The 20,389-nt window shown below is 42.9% G+C and overlaps 1 long non-coding RNA gene across 1 annotated transcript; it reads right to left on the bottom strand.

Annotated features, from left to right (window-relative positions):
• Nucleotides 1-2,843: 2,843 nt before the first annotated feature.
• LOC119566562 lies at nucleotides 2,844-18,896 on the bottom strand. Its single transcript, XR_005225754.2, has 3 exons — nucleotides 18,718-18,896; nucleotides 7,361-7,433; nucleotides 2,844-3,407 (listed from the first exon to the last, which is right to left on the bottom strand). It is a non-coding gene; the product is annotated as an uncharacterized LOC119566562 (long non-coding RNA).
• Between the last annotated feature and the right edge of the window lie 1,493 nt (nucleotides 18,897-20,389).

Here is a 20,389-nt window from a genome sequence, read left to right as displayed (position 1 = left end):
TCTCCCTATTTTATAGTTGGAGAAACTAAGGCAGAGAGAGAGAGTAATGTGACTTTCCCCAAGGACACATGAGGCACAGGCAGAGCAAAGAATACCCCTGTGCAATACCTATTGGTGGATGCTGCCTTCAGCAACAGTCTAACATTAGACAATGAACATCTCTCGTTAGCACAAATTGTGGAACTTTGCACTTTGAAAAAGACTTCAGAGACTTAACTTTTCAGTGCTGCTTTTATTTCTGCACAGTAAATCTTAGCCATCAATCTGAGCTAGTAGTGAAAGGCTCCTTATCCCATTAATAATCTCCTTGGCTATTTAGTATCAGGAATTTTTTTTAAAAAAAGTTTTATTGTGTGAATAACCTGTAAAATCTCTTATGCGCTAGTAATTAAGCCATTTCCTTCTGTACAGATGTTAATTAAGCTGATGAGTTGATGGCTTGACAGGCTGAAAGTTGTAGTAGTGCATACTATATTTGACCCAGTGACTCACTGCAAAGTGTTACTGCTGGTGTTTAAGAGATTGGAAGTGACCTGGGAAACACCTATCTGATACATTTTCCCCCTTGTATATTGATCAGAATTAAAATTAGCAAAAGCCTCAGGGTCATGCCATTGGTGACTGAGCTGAACACAGGGTGAACACAGAGATACCAGTACTATAATTGGCTGACAGGTAGCCTATCCAGGAACAATCTTCTCAGCAAGGACAACCACTCTGAGATATTTCAGAGTGGTAGCTGTGTTAGTCTGAATCAGCAAAAAGAATGAGGAGTACTTGTGGCACCTTAGAGACTAACACTTCATCGAGATAGTAGATAATACAGTAGGAATATAGATATAGATATATATGCACACAGAGTACATGAAAAAATGGGTGTTGCTAAAGCCCGCTTCATCAAATGCATGCAGTGGAAAATACAGTAGGAAGATATATATATATATACACACACACACACACACACACACAGAGTACATGAAAAAATGGGTGTTGCCATACACACTATAACGAGAGTGATCAATATCAATAATAGCTCACCTTAATTGATCACTCTCGTTATAGTGTGTATGGCAACACCCATTTTTTCATGTACTCTGTGTGTGTGTGTGTGTGTATATACACATCTTCCTACTGTATTTTCCACTGCATGCATTCGGTGAAGTGGGCTTTAGCCCATGAAAGCTTATGCTCAAATACATTTGTTAGTCTCTAAGGTGCCACGAGTACTCCTCAATCTTTTCACTTTGAGATGGTGATTGCACTGTAATATACACTGCTTGCTTTAAGGTATATTACAGTCCTCAGAGCCTCAGTGTAACAAATGTCTGCTGAACTAACGAGGGAATTAAGGCATTGGCCATATCCTAAGGGAATGAATTTCTTCTTCTAATATAAGCATATTTTGTAAATTGTAGGATGTAAATTTACATAATCTTACATACATTTGCTTAAATCGAGGCAAAAGCCATTAGAAGTAGGTGCCTTTCCACTTTATGTTGATACTAAAACAAAATTCACTCGTGTTAAATAATACTATTTGCAATAGTGTTCCTATTTTACATTGGCAAATCCTTAGAAGGGGAGGGACAAGTCTTTTCATGGTAACAAATACAAGGAGGTGGGGAAATATAGTGTTTCTCCTGACACTTTTCCAGCAGTAGTAGAGAGGTTACTATGATTTCAGTGAGGCTCTGCATGGGCACAGGGGTTTGCCTGTGCATACCTACTTGCAGAAGCAGCTTTAATGATCACTTAACTTCAGAAATGTCAATGTCATGACTTTAAAATAAAAACAAACAAACAAACAAACCAAACAAACCCCACCACACACACACAGAGCTACATAATGATGTTGTTTAGAAGAAGCATAATAGCAGATAAAGTATCATGGAATAAACAGAGTCCAAATAATTTTTTTTTTTCCCTGCAGAAGAGTTTGTCCTCTCACCTCAGGGGGGAAAAAAAAATCTTTTTTTTTTTTAAATGGAAGAAAAAGGTTATTTGTTAACGTAAGTGAAAATATACTCTATCCTCACTCATACCCTTTTTCTCTACGCCTGCCTTAGACTGAGGTCCTTGGGGTAGAGATTGTGACTTCCTTTCTGTTTGCATGGTGCCCAGGGAAACAGAAGATGAAATAAGAAGCGACTCTAGGTACAGTCCAAAGCCCATTAAAATCAAAGACAAAGTGATACCTTCACACTTTGGCTTTGGATCAGGCCCTCTCTGCCTTCAGATGAAAATTTCTTGGTTTCAGCTCACAGCACCCATCACTAGGGAAAGCAACAGATTACTGGAAAACCCAGCCAGGCATGCAGAAAGATCCAAAAAGCCATAATCTACTTGGCAGAACTATAGACTTTGTAAATCTATGGCTGGTGTGGTTGGTTTGTTTTCAGAAAGCATTTCAGGCTTTTCACATTATACCCTGAATCTCAGCTGCTGGCACTGATGAGGACTGAAGGATCATATTCAGTATAGGGTGGGGGTCCCTCTCTCTGCTGAGATCAGTAGTAAAGGATTTTCAGGGAATAACCTTGGAGTTTGTCTCTTGAAACCATGGCAACTAGCATTTCTTCCTGTAAAATAATTTCTTGTCTCACAGTCAGCCATTACATGACCCCTTCACACTCTCAAGTTGATTCTCTTTAACAAAAAGCAAAACCTGCCACAGAAGGTAAATCCTCCATTGGTTATTCTTAATGCTAAAGCCTGAATTAATCAATTGAACAACATTACTTGCTAACAGCTGAATAATAAGCCACAGACCAGCCCTTGCACTATGGTCCCTCATTTTTTTCCCTAGATTACCATGATTAAGTCTGAAATAAATGTAGACATTCTTGGTGAATGACTGTTTGTCTTTTTAATTAGAATCTGACTGTAGATGGGAAACAGCATTCAAAGGTTACACTGGATGCTTTGTTGTCTAGTTTGAGAATCATGAACACTGTTATTTCCCTTTTTTGAAGGCATATAAAGGGGCCAAAGGTTATTTGCATGTTATCTGTTCTTCAGTTAGTCAACTAGCGTAATTCCCAATAGCTTCCCAAAGTAAGGGCCATATTGTGCCCTCAACCTATGTGAATAATTCCCATCAGCATCAACATACCACTTGTGCAAGGAAAGAAGGGCCTTGTATGGCCCTAAAAGTTGAAAACTTAGTCTGTAGCAAAGAATTGATAAAGACTGGTACAGTCTGAGCAAGGAACCTGACTCACAGCACAGAAGGCCAATCTCCTTTCTTGTTCCTGTGTACGGTGCCTTTAAATGTAATGGAGTCTCCATGCCTGCTGCAGGGCAGTCTTTGAGGCGTCTGCCATTTTGTGTTTCGTGTCAAATGCAGAAAGTTACAAGGGAAATCACTGTGCTCTCATATGAAGGTTTTATGTTTTCTTTTCCTTAATCTGAAATAAAAAAATTGTCTAGAGTGAAAATTACATATTTTGCTCTGTTAGGTAAAGACCCTTTCCCCACAGCCACAGTTTCAGACACTCCACATGCACCCAATCACAGTTTCAAAGATGCCACCCTGGCCCCTTTTGAGACTCACCTAAAATGTGTCTCCTAACCAGAGCACCCGGTCTTTAATCCCACTCCTCCATGCTGGATGACCCTGCCCCTCACCTCATCTCCCCACCCAGTTCACTCTCTGGGTGGTCTGCCCAGTTAACACATCCCAGTGGATGTTAGCTGAGTGGCCACTGTCATCACCTTTGAATCTTCCATCTCCTCCTCCCCACGTATGAAGGTTTAATAAATTCTGCTTTGCTTCTTTCTCCACAACATTTTGAAAATCCAACCCTTTCCCCAACTGCTAAGATGCTTGTCCATGGTTATCTATCAGTTTGGTTACTGCAGCATCCTCCTCTTTGGCCTTCCCAATATTACCCTTCTCACTTCCCTGCAATCCAGCCAAAGCTCAAGTGCTAAAACTATCTTCCTCACCCAGCCACCACATAACACCAGTTTTCCCTCACTTGCTCCCTTTGCCAACCATTGCTTCTTTCAAAATGGTAGGGCCTTGAAAGTAATCTCATTTCTTATTGTGTCCTCCTTTGCCCCTCAAGGCAGCTTGCCAGCACTATCACCCTTTTCATTTCCTTTTTCCCCTCTGCTGTCTTCTTTTATGCTGTCTTCCAAGCATAGACTGACATGCCATTTCCAGCATACCAGAACCCCACCTGTTGTCATCCAAATCCCTTATGAAGAATCTCTCTAGCTACAAAGCCCATAAACACTAAACCAGGTCAGTCAAATGTCTTTTTGTCCCCAATGTTACCTGGTTGAAGAATGGGGGCGGGGGGTGGTATACTAGCTTAACAACTTTTTCTGGGTCTCCCCAGTACATCTTGCCTTATCTGTGTCTATCTTTTAAATTGTAAGCTCCTTGGGACAGGAGTTTTATATTTTTTCCCCTCATGCCCCACTAAGCACATCTCTGGCACTTATATAATAGTCTGTTAATTCTGTTCCAAGGGACATCATAGGAGCTAGGCAGACACTTGAGACAGTGTTACTCAGAATTTGACATTCCTGCATGTTACCCCAGAAGTTTACTGTATGGCAGTCAGCAATTTTGTATGGTTTTCAGCTGGCTGCGGCTGAACAAACATTGCATAGATAGGAAAAAAATATTAGGCCCTGAGAGGCAAGGCCAAATAACAAAACTGCAAACATGCAGTTATGTTATCAGAATGGGAGGACAGAATAAGAAGTGAATGTACTGTGAGAATAGAAGGAATGTTTGGATGGCTGACCTTGGTCTTGAGCGCTTCTGATATGTAAGATATTGTTATGACTACTCATTATCTCTTATTAAAACATTTCTAGTTTTGCTGAAAGTAGAAGAATTGGTGACCTATTAGGGGTTACTATGGTGACCCACTAGGAGTCACTATAGGTTATGTGCTTTGTTTGAAGTTAACTATAAAAGATTAGGTAAAAGAATTTGCTTTGGCCCAGTCCAAGGAAGTTTTCTTTGGGCAAGGATCTGACAGCTGAGTTCCCCAGCGGCTAGATGGAAGGTGGGCCCCCCCCGTCCCCGAAGACCAGCTGCTGAGCCCTTGGAACCATTTCAGACTTTTTGGGTAGCTATACATGTTTTTAAGTGCTTTAACCCAACTGTGACAACATGTGTGCACCTAAAATCTAATAAAAAAGTAGTTTTAGATGAAAGCATTCTTGCTTGTATCTATTATTTATCAGACAAATAAACTGTGCCCCCACTGATTTATTCTTGGCAATGCCTGGAGAGAAACAGTAACTTTACCACCGCTTTGGGTTCTGAAAACCCTGGGTAACAACAGATGGGAGGTAAAAGTAGTGTCAGGAGCAACCTGACACCTTCTTCACTTCCTGATAGTAGTGGCGGCACTAGGAGGCTTGCTAGGTAGCAACAGCACAAAGCAACAGCATGAGTAGAATTTAGGTGACGAGAACTTGCCATGGTAAATTCTGAATGTGTAGAGTCTTAACCCCAGTGTAGTGGCAAGTTCTAATACATTTTTTTATTACAGTGGTCATGGTTAATATTTTCCAGTTTCACCTTATATTGCGGTACCTCAGCATTTACAGTATTCCCTATATTTTATATCTTGTCTATTTCAAACATTTCTTAAAGTGTCTAGAGCCAAGGATAGGGGCTTAAATTATAAAATGAAAAATAAAAATAGTATAGGAAATAACTCAGTAATTGCAGAATTCCTGAGTTAACATTATTTAGTTATCTAAGACAATTGTCAAGTTTTTATGCTCAGCCTCTGTACATCTGCTTAGAGGAGGGGAACAATATCATACTTTATTATTCACATCCCCCACCTCCACCCCCGGGTTTATATTAAATATAGAAATACTAGTTATTTAAACACCTTCACTTGTGATTTCAAAGAGCTTTACAAAGTTTAATAAATTATGACTCTCAACTACCCTGCTAGATGAAATTTACCTAGTCTGTGAGGTGCGGTAAGGATGATGTTTTGAGATCACAAAGTGCAGCCACCTCATGGATGTAACATTTAACAATGCAAAGCAAAACTACATGACAGTTTAGGACAATAATTGAAGGAGAATGTTGAACCTAACTAAAACCAAAGGAGAATGTTGAAAGGTAAAATATAATTACCTGAGAAGAGAACTTGCCACTACACTGGGGTTAACACCCCTACACATTCAGAACTTACCATGGACCCCTAATAATTTTTAAATGGCCAGAACCTACCTAAAAGATATCACCTCCAACCCCACAATGCCCTCTACCCCAGTACTGATTCAGAGGAAATTTGTCACCTATAGAATCACCAGCATTACATTCTGCAGCAAATGGGTGTTCACTGGAGGTCTTAAAATACTGTTTAAAGATTTACTATACTCACTCTGGGACCAACTAGTAGCAAAAAAACCCTCTCTCGTCGATGAAGCCAGTGACAGATTAAATACCTGTTGTTTTATATACCATCCGTGCTACAAATAAATGTTACTCTGCATAATACTGCATACACTACGCTATTCTTGTTTTAGACCTTAAAAATCACACACAATTGAAGACTAGTTTTTAAACTTGAATTTCAATATGATTTTTGAGGCTGCTATTGCAACACCTGGTACAGGTAGAAACCAGTGCTTTCACGTAAGTAGAGACCTGCGCGGATGCAAAATTTGGATCTGCATCCATCCGTAATCCACAAACATGGTCGGTGGATGTCTGCAAATCTGAAGACCTCTACATGTAAGATTCATAGTATCTCAACCAGTAACAGCTGTGTTTAGTAGACAGCATTTGTCTACTAAAATGTGAGAATTGCAGTAGAATAAACCAAGATGCTAAGCAAAAAGAACTAGTTTTTAAATCATAGCTATTCTCTAAATTATTAAAATTTCTTCAATTTGATTTTTACATCTCAATAGTCCCACCAAAAAAAACAAACAAACCACAAACCCCACAACCAATGTCTCAATCAATGAAGACAATATCAGAGAAACAAAATCTCCCCTTACTTTCTTTGGACCATTACAGGTAAGTGGTTCCCGTGTCAGGGCTCAACGCTAAGAATTCAATACCTTGCAGGATTGGGGCCTTTATAAGCCCAGTCCCATAGCGGTTCTGTACTAGTGGATCCCTGCACCTATGCAGAGCCCCATCAACTTCAACTGGGCTCTGCGAGAGTGCAGGGATTCATCTGCCTGGGGCAATTTGCAGGATTAGGGTCTAAAATAACAACAGAATGGGACTTAAGCAGCCTTTCAAATTTTGATGGGAGAGGGAACCACAACAAAGACCCAAATATTTGTTGTTTAACTTTTTTAACTGCTCAGTATTTCCAAATTGTTTAAATACAAATACTGGAAGTGATTCTGTCACCTGCTCTTGATGTTTTGAAAACCCTGTGGTGGGAGCAGCACAAGTATTTGCAGCATGAGTAGACTTAAAAAACCTGTGATCAGAAAAAACAAAAAAGATTCAATTATGCTTTCCAGGGCAATGGATGTTTGGTATCTTTTAACTATGGATTAGCAGGTTGAGGACAAGACAGAAAAATAAGTCATACACTCAAATACTAGAAGAAAAACAGGTTTCAGAGTAGCAGCCATGTTAGTCTGTATTCGCAAAAAGAAAAAGGAGTACTTGTGGCACCTTAGAGACTAACAAATTTATTTGAGCATAAATTTGAGCATAAAACAGAAATTGCTACCTACCCCTTGAATGCCTCTGCTACTTCTACCCTGAGAGGCTTTTATTAATCCCAGGTCAGTACCTGTAAATTCCATGCCCCTACTCTGCAGCAGGGCTGATGCAAGGGGAGTAGCCAATCCAAATTTTCTAATTCAGCCCCCTCTGCTTGCAGGGCGGATGTCATGGAACAATTTTTGTGACATGTCCAACTGTCTTGCTGCTACCCTGATGCAGGGCTGACAATCTCACAGACCTGTGCTCTATCATGGAAGGCAGAGGCAAAATTCCTTACAATCCACGGGAGCCTGGAAGGGACTTTAACATGCTTATTCACTTAAATTGGAGTCACACACTGAACTTTCTGCTTTGGCAATCTGAAATCACATTTTTTCCCCTTCAGCTCTGGACCCTGTTTCCAGCTAACTGTACCTTTAACCAAACCCCGAAATGAACAGGTATCTTTTCAACTAAACTGCCAATTGTATTTTACGTTAGTGTGAGCACGACTCAGACGCTACCTAAATTTGATGCATTTTGGTGCTCGCTTTGGGACTTACAACTACAAAACCATACGAGATGCTAGGAGGTATAGTCTCTCTTGGGAGGAAGACAAGCCACGTAGGAAGCATGAAGACCCGGAAACGGCTGTAGGAGACTGGATGTGAAAGCAGCAGGCACAGCTGCTCAGCACACCCGAGAGAGACTTTTATTTGTACTTTTAAATATTGTTTTAGGTTAACAGTTTTGCTGCCAAAGTTGACAACTTCTTTAAATGAGCAATTTGCTTATATCATGATAATAAGGGGTTAGGCCCCAGCACTGTTGTTCCCCAAGGTACCATAGCAAATTAGGTGGGCTGCATTTGCAAACCCGTACATCAAGCATTGAGTTATCCTGTGGACTTTCCCCTTTCGTATAGAGTTATTGTGTCTTTGAACATCTCCTATTAATTAACTGAATACTCATGCCTGAAAGGGGGCCTCAGAGAGCTTTAACAGCAATTTGAGAGCTTGTTTGCCAAGAGGGTTTTGCCAATCTAGCATCACTTTAACAATTCCAGACAATCAAAGTCTAATGGAACTGACAGAAAAGAGCAGGGCTAGAAAAGAAACCCTGGGAGTAATGTACAATAACTGGCCCCATTTCACTCCACTGCCCAGGGGTGGCAGGTTTGTATAATTTTTGGTGGTGCCCAGAATGGGTCTAGTTCCCCCCCCGTCCTCCCAGCCCTGTAAGCCAATATATATTTTATTAAATGTAAAAATGGACTGGAAATAAAGTTTCCCTTTATTGCACAATATCACTATCTTAAGAAAAAATTATTTAACTAAGAATATCAACGTTATTAATACTCTTTTGAACACGGAAACAACCAAGCACTCTTTGATCAACAACTCTCAAAAGCAAATACTTTCTAAAATTAAAACAAATATAGGGTTAGGGTTGTTGATTGTTAGCGGTCCTACAAATCAAGAATTTGTTGCTGGGATAAAATGAAGCTACAACGCACCGGCGCCACTAGATTTCAAGGGTCAATTAAAAGTGGAAAGTCAGAACCAGCACTCGCCTGCTTCAATATATTATATTTTGTTGTACCTGTTGTGACGAAGTGGGAATACTGTGTGGGTGCCTAAGTTTCCCCTATGCATTTCTTAAGGATCTAGGTGGTGGGATAAGGGTTTCTGATTGGTGTAGAGCCCTAGAGAGCCAGTGTGATGCTGTCTGCCACACCATGCACCTCTTGCAGCGAGTCCGCCTGGGCGGGGCTCCTGGGGAAGCCAGAGGGCCCTGTACCCCAACTGCACTGTCAGACGTGACTCTCAGCCAGCCAGTAAAATAGAAGGAACACAGTATAAAACAGAGCTTGTTGTAGGTACAGAAAACAGGACCCCTCAGTCAGTTCCAACTAGGGGGTGGGGAGCCCAGATCCAAGTTCTGGGCCTCTCCCAGTTTCCCCAGCCAGCTCCAAACTGACACTATCTCCGGCCCCTCCTCTGACCTTTGTGTCTTTTCTGGACAAGGCGGCCACCTGATCTCTTTGTTCTCTAACACTTTCAGTTGGCACTTTGCAGGGGAGGGGCCCAGGCCATCAGTTGCCAGGAGACAGTGTGTCAGCCATTCTCTCTGTAGACAGCATCACACTGGCTCTCTAGGGCTCTACAACAATCAGAAACCCTTATCCACCTAGATCCTTAAGTGCATAGAGGAAACTGAGGCACCCACACAGTATTCAGAGAAAACATTAAGAACATTCCCACTTCATAACACCTGTATACAACCAATTATATACTTTAAAGGGTGTAAAATAATCAAGTATTGTGCTAAACATGATCATACCCTAAACTGATTGCCAAATTTAAAAGTTGCGTGTTTTTCCCCTCAGGTGAGGGCTCTGGGGTGGGGCTGGGGATGAGGGGTTCACACTGAGGAGGGGGCTCAAGGCTGGGACTCAGGGTTGGGGTGCTGGGGGCACAGGCTCTGGGGTGGGGCAAGGCTGGGGAAGAAGAGTTTGGGGTGCAGACAGGCTGCCCCAGGGCTAGGGTCAGAGATGACTCTTCCCCCCGCCGGCAGCAGCGAGCTCCGGGTGAGGGACCCCTCCTCTTCCCCCCCCAGCACACTCACTCTGTACATGCTCCTAGGGCCCCACTCAGGTCCAGGAAGCCCCATCACCTCCCCTATGGTGGGTACTGGTGGGGGGGTGGACTGCCATCATGTGTGGCCTCCCATGCTGCTGCCCCTGACCATAGCCTCACTGGGGTTGGGGCTGCCCCTCGCCCAGTGTGGGGCAGGAGTGGTGGCTGCGGGGCAGGGGGTCACAAAATTTACCCAAGCCCCAGCGGCTCAGGAATCCTTCCCCCCCTCCCCTGGGGTGGGTGGGTGGGTGCTGGAGGGGGGGAGGGGACTGCCATCACACGTGGCTTCCTTCCTCCCCTGCTTCAGCCTGCTGCCCTTCATGGTAGCCTCACTGGGGGTGGGGCTGCCCCTTGCCCAGTGTGGGGCAGGAGTGGCGGCTGGGGGGTGGGGGGAGTGGGGCAGATCACAGGATCAAATACTCACCGAAGCCCCAGCAGCTGCTCAGGTGAGTGAGGCCCCCTCAGGATGATCAGGTCCCCCGGAGGTCCCCTCAGCTTCTCCTCCTGGTGGGGGGAAGGAAGAGGGCTGCCAAGCACGTGGGTGCCCCCGACCCCTCCCCGGTGCCGCAGTCAGTCGCCGGCCTCAAACTGCGGCCGGCGTCTCTTGTTACCATAGGCAACAGCAGCCGGCAGCTGCGCGCGCAGGCAGGCAGGCAAGCTTGCCTTCCGCGGCAGGGGCGCTCCGGGGCCGCAGGTGGGGGCCGGGGCCCGCTCCAGGCAGGGTCGGGGGAGAGACCCAGCTCCAAATATTGGTGGAACAGGGCCCCCGGCTCTGAATAATCCTGGTGCCAGGGCTCCACGAGCCCATATAACTCGCCGCCTATGCCACTGCCAGAACCCAGGCTGCAGCCCCCCCCGCGGTGCTGCAATCCAGCCCCGAGGCAGCGAGTAGGGATTACAGCAGCTGGCTCTAAGCACTTGCACGATGCATTGGAAAGCCTCTGCTAACTGGAGCCCTAGGTGTAGTTTAAAGCTTCTTCCCTTGCAATGGAATCCTTGGGAGAAGCAGAGAGTCTAGGGATGCGAACTGAATGCACCTAAGCCTGTGTGGGAGGCGATAGGGAGGAGGATCAAGAGTTGGATATGGTAAACTGGATCCGATGAAGTGAGCTGTAGCTCACGAAAGCTTATGCTCAAATAAATTGGTTAGTCTCTAAGGTGCCACAAGTCCTCCTTTTCTTTTTGCGAATACAGACTAACACAGCTTCTACTCTGAAACCTGCATTCCTTCAGGCCATCCTGCCCTCCAATACTCATTGGCAGGGCCGTCCTTACCCATACGCAAAGTACTCAGCTGTGTAGGGCACCAGGAAATTTGGGGCACCAAATTTCCTGGTGCCCTTCGCAGCTGCGTGCTGCTTCAGCCCTGCTCTGGCTCTTCCCGAGGCCCCCTGTCCCTGCTCCGCCCCAGCCCCACTCCCCTGAGCTTTGCAGCACGGCCAGGCCTACACTCACCAGTGATGGGAAGTGCAGCAACTCGACCCCAGCCGTGCTGCCAGTAAGTGCTGGGGGGTCGTTCCCCCCTTTCCCCCCATAGAGCCCCAGAATAGCCAGGGACCGCCCTGCTCATTGGCAACTCCTATTGGCTTCAAATAGAAGTTTGAAGAAATTAGTTCAGTCCCCTAAATAAAGATACTATGTGAAAACAAAGAGAGAATAATCCACTACATCTTTATCCCAGTCAGACAATACCAGACAATACCTGTAGTGCAATACATTTTTTGAGCCAGAGCCTCAGCAGCTGGAACATACTGGTATGGCACAGCTTCACTGAAGTCATTAGAACTACGCTAATTTACATCAGCTGAGAGATTATGGCCCACTATTTTCCATGAGTTAGAGACTGCTGGTGTAAGTGCTAGGTGAAATAAAAGTCATAAATGGGACACACCATTTTTTCCACTCATAACAAGTGGATTATAACCTGCCCCCTAATTTATATAGGCATTACACACATCCCATACTAGAGCTGTAAGACCACAAACTGTTACACACCTCACCAACATTTGTTAATAGCATATGAAGTTCTTTAATTTGTGTTCCATAATTTGAATGTAAGAGCATTTAGCTTTTTAAATAGCTCAGCCTGTTCCCATTGAAGTCAATTGGGAAATTCTCATTACATTTAAATGGGAGCAGGATTGGGCCTACATTCTTCAAATTAGAAGGGTAAAGATGGTGCTACAGTGATTGTACTAAAAACAAAGATTAATACACTGTCAGGTTATTAAAGTTTACAGAAATATTTAGGAGACAATGTTAATAGACAGGTTTCAGAGTAGCAGCCGGGTTAGTCTGTATCCGCAAAAAGAAAAGGAGGACTTGTGGCACCTTAGAGACTAACCAATTTATTTGAGCTTAAGCTTTCGTGAGCTACAGCTTATGCTCAAATAAATTGGTTAGCCTCTAAGGTGCCACAAGTCCTCCTTTTCTTTTTGCAATGTTAATAGAACATGCTAGATTAGCACAGAGGAAAAGCTGAAATGTTTATTTTCAAAGCATAAGACACGGATCCTGTGTTAGCCAATGACTGTATTTACAGCTACAGTAACTTAAATAGAATCCGTTTTCTGACAGATGCTAGTGCATCTGGGGGAGATAGAGCATGGCATGCATGAGACAATAGGGCTATCAGTTTAACCAGCTCAGTAAAATCTTAGTATCAGCCAGTAAAAATAGATAGTTTCATAGATGTGGTATCATCAGAAGGTTATGCATGAAATGGTGTTTTAATCAACAGGAGTGTGATATGCAAATGGATGCATATTATATTCTGATTGTTAAGAGTAGCTACTATTTCTCACCATCCACTAATGGCAATTCCATAAATTAGTTAGTACTGAACTAGCTATTCCTCCATCCACTGTTCTGTGAGATGGTAGCATATGATGCTCTGGGTGTGCATTGAACTCTGTGAGCCTATTTCAGCTGGTTCCAGTGGAGTTATATGTCAGCAAAGAATCTGGTCTAATATTTATCTCCACTTCTCAAAATGCATATTTTACATTTAGAAGATGGGGGGAAAAAAGGTATGGCTTAATGAAAATAGAATGAAATTATTTTGGTGCTCCTTTTCATTTTGTTTATGATGGTGAAAGTAAAGCATGTTAAATGGATTAAGAACTGACTCACTGACAGATCTCAAAAAGTATTGGGGAATCAATCATCATCAAACTGGAGTTTTTCTAATGGGTTCTACAGGAATTGGTTCTATGCCTGACACTATTCAACATTTCCCATCAATGATCTGGGAGCAAATATAAAAAAAACACTGCTGATAAATTCAGCAGATAACACAAAGTTTGGTGGCTTGGTAAAGAATGAGCAGCATTGGTCACTGATATAGAGTGATCTGGATCACCTGATAAACCAGGCCCATTCAAACAAAATGCATTTCAATACAGACGAATGCAAGGTCATCTAGGAACAAAGAATGCAGACCATACCTACAGAATGCAGGAAAGTATCCTGCAAAGTAGTGACTCTGAAAAGCATTTAGAGGTCATAATGGACAAACAACTAAACAAGAGCTCCCAGATGTGATCTGGTGGCAAAAAGGGGCTAATGCAATCTTTGGAAGTATAAACAGGGGAATAGCCACTAGGAGGGGAGAGATGATGTTACCTATATAGCATTGGTGAGATCAATACTGAAATACTGCACATAGTTCTGGTGGCACATAGTTTTTGGGGAAAAAATATGAAAAATGAAAAGTATGCGCAAAGAAGAGCCATAAAAATTATTCCGGGGGCGGGGCAGGGGGAGCCTGACAGTGAAAGACTCTGTTTAGCTTATCAAATTTAAAAAAAAAAAAAAGAGGTGATCTGATTTACTGTGTATAAGTACTTTCACAAAGAGAAAATGCCAGGTACTAAAGGGCTCCTTAATCTAGCAGAGAAAGGCATAACAAGAACCCATGGCTACAAGTTAAGGCCAGTAAGTTCAAACTGGAAACAAGGCACACATTTGTAACAGTGAGTGTGACTGACCATTGGAACAGACTACCAAGAGAAGTGGTCTTCAGATCAAAGCCGGATGCCTTTCTGGAAGACATATTTAGTCAAACACAAATTATTGGGCTCAATACAAGGATAACTGGATGAAATTCTATGGCCTGTGATTTACAGGAGATCAGACTAAATGATCTAATGGTCCCTTCTGGGTTGAAAGAAAACAACCCCACACAAATATGAAAGCCCTTGGATAGCTACCAAAAAGCCATTTCTCGCACAAGGCCCACAAGCACCAATCCACATTGGCCAAATGCCTTCTGTGTCCTAACATCAGAGAAGAGAAAAAGACAAACAAAAATGTCAAAGCTGAACCTCTTCCTCTAGGTCCCTGCCATGAATCTTGATTTATCTGGGTCTATCCTGAAGACAGTAAGCTGTGGAAGGCAGTAACTGTTTTTTATTTGTGACCTGTAAAGACCATTCATGGTACTTAAATAAAAATAGTATACGAGTATGTGATGTTAGCATTGCCATCACTGGACCAGGGACTCTAAGAGAAGGATATGAGCTCCCCTGCCTGACTCATTTACCTGGATATGTCGTAGAGATAAATTCACTTGCCAGCATCTGAATTAACTTGATTTATAAATTGGACCCAAACCACCTATAAACATAAAATGCATCAAGTTAATGTGTTTTCAGCATGACCGGTGACCTTCAGCTTGCAAACAGAGGTGTGATGAAAACAGTTACTGAGGAGTAGGGATCTCCGTATGCCTGAGGAGCATGTATATGTTGGCCTTACCACTGTGATGATTACAAAGAAAGGCTTTAGAAAAGCATGGTGAGGCCAAATTTTCAAAAGAGGCCACTAATTTTGGAATCCTCAGTTTCTGGGTCCCCAACTTTAGACACCTGCAGCCTGATTTTCTTAGGTACTGGGCACCTGCAGCTCCCACAGACTTTGGCTGGTGTTGGTAGCATCCAGCATCTCTCAGACCTGGTCTACACTAGCGGGGGGGAATCGATCGATCGAGAATAGTGTAGCTGAAGTCAACATATCTTAGATCGAATTAGAATCACTTACTTCGCATCCTCGTGACGCAGGATCGATGGCTGCCGCTCCCCTGTCGACTCCGCTTCCGCCTCTCGCCCTGGTGGAGTTCTGGAGTCGACAGCAGAGCGATCGGGGATCGATTTATCACATCTACACTAGATGCGATAAATCGATCCCTGATAGATTGATCACTACCCGCCAATCCAGCGCATAGTGTAGACGGGGCCTCCGAATCAGGCCTTAAGGGCCAGGTTGTCAAAGGAATTGAGGCGCCTAAGCATTCCTCATTGATTTCAAAGGTGCTAGGTGTGTAACCTGCCTAAGCACTTGTAAAAATCCCATTCAAGACATCTGCTCCTCCACAAATGCTAATGGAAATGTACCACCAGAATAAGTAACAAACACAAAGCATGGCAGAATTTCTGTACTTTCATCTACCATGTAGATGCTATGTAGCTGTCAAAGTCGGTGTATAAATTGCACAATTAGGCTTCAAAACACTCCTGCGAAATAAACAGTTCTTGAATCTATTACATACGGAGAAGCCGAATTTGGTCTAACTTTCTTGGGTCAATGTTTTGAGTGATTCTTTTCCAGCTTCTCTCTTTCCTCAGTACATGCATACATACAAAGCATGCCCATGCTTGTAACGTAGCTGACCCAGTGATACTTTACATGGTTTTAGAGTGGTAGCCATGTTAGTCTGTATCAGCAAAAACAACGAGGAGTCCTCTTGGCACCTTAGAGACTAACAAATTTATTTGGGCATAAATAAATTTGTTAGTCTCTAAGTGCCACAAGGACTCCTCGTTGTTTTTACATGGTTTGATACTCAACTAGAGGGGCTTTCTTGGAGCTCCAGAAATGGCTGAAACAGCCATGTACAGGAATTAACCAGAATCAGGAACCAGAGTAAGCATGGAATCTGGTGAAGTTCTATAGGAACCCTGAGGAGAGGGCCTGACAGATCTCATTCACACCAATGCAATTTCAATTTAATGATTCAATTCCAGATTTACATAGAAGTAACAAATCTGACCTTAGGAGTTCAACTCCCACAAGCATCTCTGTGCTTTCCTGCATCGTTCCCCGTGCCTGGAACGTCCTCCCTAATCCAATAATGTCATTCAATCTCCCATTCCCTTCAACAGTGACTCACATGCTTATACCAGCCTAACAACATTTTAGTAATAATAATTTAAAAAAATATATGAACCTTGCAAAAACAACTGCAGAATGTTTAGTGTAAGCCTGCTTTGGGATAGGGGAGGGTTATCTTTATCATGCCACATCCAGCCTAGACTGTAAGCTCACCTTTACATCTGGTCTGATTAGTTGGGAGCTACATGCATCGTTGGGTTTGGGCTGACAGTGAACTTGCAGACATAGGGGACCTCTTCTTTCAACCTTCCATTGGGGTTGGACTCTGGGACAGATGGCATAAAACGGGTAATTTTGCCCTCATTTAAAAAAAAAAATCAACAGACTTGGAGAGAATGCTTAGAAGGACCAGAGGATATGGAAACAGTCTAGAGACAGTAGAGACATTGGGTCAAATTCATCCAATGCAAACACAAATGAACAAGTGTAATGCCTGTTGAAATCCTGGATTCAACATTAGTCATGTTGGAAACAATAATATAAGTAACACATCAGTTGTAAGGGAGTCAGGAAATTGGTGTATCTCAAAAAATAATGTAACCTGATCAATTTGGCATTCAGTAGGGGCTAAACTCCTGTTCCACTGACTTCTATGGGACCAGAATTTGGTTTGACTTGGACCAGAAATCCCTGCCTTTCTTGGAGGTTATCTTCCCTCTATCCTGCATGCCTTCCTCAGGACAGGAAGGCTACCATGGCCTTAAGGAATAGACTGACAAAATGCAATAGGGATGAAGACTAAGAACATATGGAGTTTAATAGATTACTGAGCCATCCTACAAAATTCAAATGGAGATATAATTCTACATTAAATTCTATAGAATGTTTAAAAGAAACTTGGGTGAATCTAACCAGCCAATTGGAAGATAGCACTTCTAACCCATGCTATTTTAATCTTAAAATCCTAAAAAGGACCTTTTCAGACACTGCCAAACTCCCCTAGGTAGCAGAGATAAAACATTGTGAAGATTGTGGAACAACTGAAAATGTCAAAAAATAGAAATCTAGCAGTGTAAAACTATTTGAATTTGCCACAGTGGAGGGATTATTCCATCTCGCAGGACTGACTCAGAGGCAGTGCTCTGCAATGTGGAAAAGTCTGGTGATAGCGTTCACCACCTCCTTGGAAGGCTGAGTATGAAGCCTGATTGGTCACCAAATGCTACGCTGGCCAAAGATGCCACATGAGATGACTTAATCCCTAAGACCTCTTCTCAGAAAAACCACACGGATACATCAGAGTTGGAGTTAGGGCAGGTTAGAAGTGAGTCTAAGGAGCAGGGAGGGAAAATAATTGCTTATAACTGAACTAAATAACTGAATGCTCATTAGTAAGAAAACCAAGCCCCTACCTATAAAACTGAATTGGAAAACCAAGCTTGCAGTAAAAATATACTGCTACTGTGGGCCCCAGATGAGCTGGAGGGCAAATACTTAACTGCTTTTCTTAATCAGCTAATACCTAAGGCTCTCTAGATAAACACCTAAGGCCAGCTTTACATGGAAAGAACCTACAGACCTCTAAGGAAGACTTTAGCAGGCACTAAGGGATGGACAAAACAAGCCACAGTGACTTGATGCAACCAGGAAAACCAAAGAAAAAGAATGGATCGATTTCTTTCCAATAAAGACCAATTCGAGAAAAAGGAGGGCTCCCTTCCCAGTGTCAGCAAACTATTCCAGGAGCTGAATGGCAAGGCCATTTTATTATACCTGATTAACCCTAAAAATAACTTAACACTAAATGAGGCTCGGTGGGAATGCACGAGTCTGCCTGCATGGATCCACTGGCACAGTTGTGACCTTAGACAATTGTGTTCTCTTCAGGACAGGAACTGTGTCTTCATATGTGGTTGCACAGCACATAGTACAACCCAGCGCCAATTCTGATTGGGGCCTGTGGGCACAACACCAACAAAGCTACACATTATGTGATGTGAAATAAGTAGAGGCATCCAGTAGCAGCCTAGCCATATTAACCCCAAATTTATCAGCCACGCCCAGAGAAAGAGCAGCTAGCAGTAGTCTGAGACTAGGCTATGGTTGATACAGGCAGAATGCCTCCCAAATGACACAGGTTCCAAAATTTGGCCTGTAGCCAAAGACTGGATTTTGGGACTCAGGCAGCTCCCTACTGCCCACCTTTTTCCTGTCTTTATTTCCATAGAAACAGAAACTAAATCGGTGAAAATAAAGTAAGGGCTTCTGAAAGCTGATGTATTAAAAACAGTACTCGCTTACCTAATTTTGCAGAAAGGAAATAGCTGAATACAAAGCTCTCTGCTATCAGATTCATCTACCTGTGTAGCTGTGAAAATGCTAGCTTCTAAAATGCAGTCTGTAGTTAAGTCTCTTTGGCATTCATTAAAGAGTTAATCAGAAAAAGGCAGCTTTCATTAAGCTGTTAGAAAGTGTCAGACCTCAAAGCATGATCAGCCAATGAGAGTTCGTTATCACAAATTCTGATAATGCATAATTACTTCCTGCTTGTTTCACTGGTGTAATGTGTTGACACATGATATCCTGTGGGGAGTTTGCTTTCTCTTGAAACTCAAATACCCTCCCGCCTGTGCAGTTCAATTAAACTTATTAAACTCAGTTTTGTCTTCCCTTACTTCTGGACTCTTAATTATAATTACTCCAACAAGAGCAACCACCACTGAGGATGTGAGTGCCCAAGGGAGAGAGCTATGAAAGGCTTAATGTCAAAAAGTATTTTAATTGTAAAAAGTCCCAAGTTAAAAAAGGGAAGGAGACCCCAAATGCAGGATGCACAGAGTGTATTTCCTCCTTTCTCTTCTTATTTCAGAAAGTAGAGACCTGGGCACTTCCTTATCTTGCCTCAGTTTTCTTTGAACCCAGAAGAAGTCAGCACTGTTCACTGGGGATCTCCATTTTAAGTCATGAATGAGAAAGCAAAGGCTTGGGAGTGTTGATATTTATATCCTCATTCTGCACCAGCTAGTGACAATAATGAAGCACTGGAACTTCTCATTGAGGCGTGGAAACGCCCACTATTTCTTTGTGTTTTGTTTGTGTCAACTCTGCTTTGTTGTTCTGATTTACAGGGGCAGTTGTTGGTTGTAGTTCTTTCCCCTCCTCCCCCCCCCCACAGCAAGCAGGAGTCTCAGGGAGCAGCTCCAAGGTAGAGGGCAGAAGCAGCACTGGCAGTGGGGGGAACTTAAGGGAGCGGGGAGCTGATAGTGGGGCTGCTGGTCCACCCTGGTTCCAACCACCCACCAGCTAGTTGCAAAAGGCTGCTCGTCCTGCAAGCAGTGGACAAAGCAGGCAGCTGCCAAATGACGTTAGAAGAGAGCATTGCACAATTTTAAACGAGCACGTTCCCTAATTGATCACCAACGTAACAACAAAACAACGTTAACCGCTATGACTTTAAGTGAGGAGTTCCTGTACCTATCTTTTGTTACTGGAACTTTATAAATCAGATTAATAAGGTTTTTAAATAAAGTCTCCCTTTCTTTATACTTAGAACAGACTGCGGTCTTCCTTTCCTTCCTTGCTGATTTTAGACAGCCAACACCTCCAATGCCACACCTGCAATACCAAGACTCAGTAGTACCATATGTTCAGAGGTGAGGAAAATGAAAACACACATACTGAGGTTTCTTATGAGTTTAATGATTTAAAAGGAGAAAAAGAGTTCCAACCTCTAAATGTTATACTGGATATCAGCAGAGTGGGAATCCTTTTCAGCTAATCAAATGCCTTCTTACACAATACCAATTATTTATTTAATCTCTTGTTGAGGTTATTGCTGTTTCCAGGTGCTGAGGTATACTGGGATTCAGATTACGCTATCATACTTTCACTCACTCAAACAGTAAGAAATGACTCAATTACCACTGCAGGGGTCAGTAATGGGATAAAGAAAATGGAACAGTATGGAGCTTCC

The sequence above is a fragment of the Chelonia mydas genome, chromosome 5, assembly GCF_015237465.2.
Source record: "Chelonia mydas isolate rCheMyd1 chromosome 5, rCheMyd1.pri.v2, whole genome shotgun sequence".
NCBI lineage: Eukaryota > Metazoa > Chordata > Testudines > Cheloniidae > Chelonia > Chelonia mydas.
The sequence above is the reverse complement of the archived record's forward strand: the minus strand, read 5'-3'. Positions and strand labels throughout refer to the sequence as shown.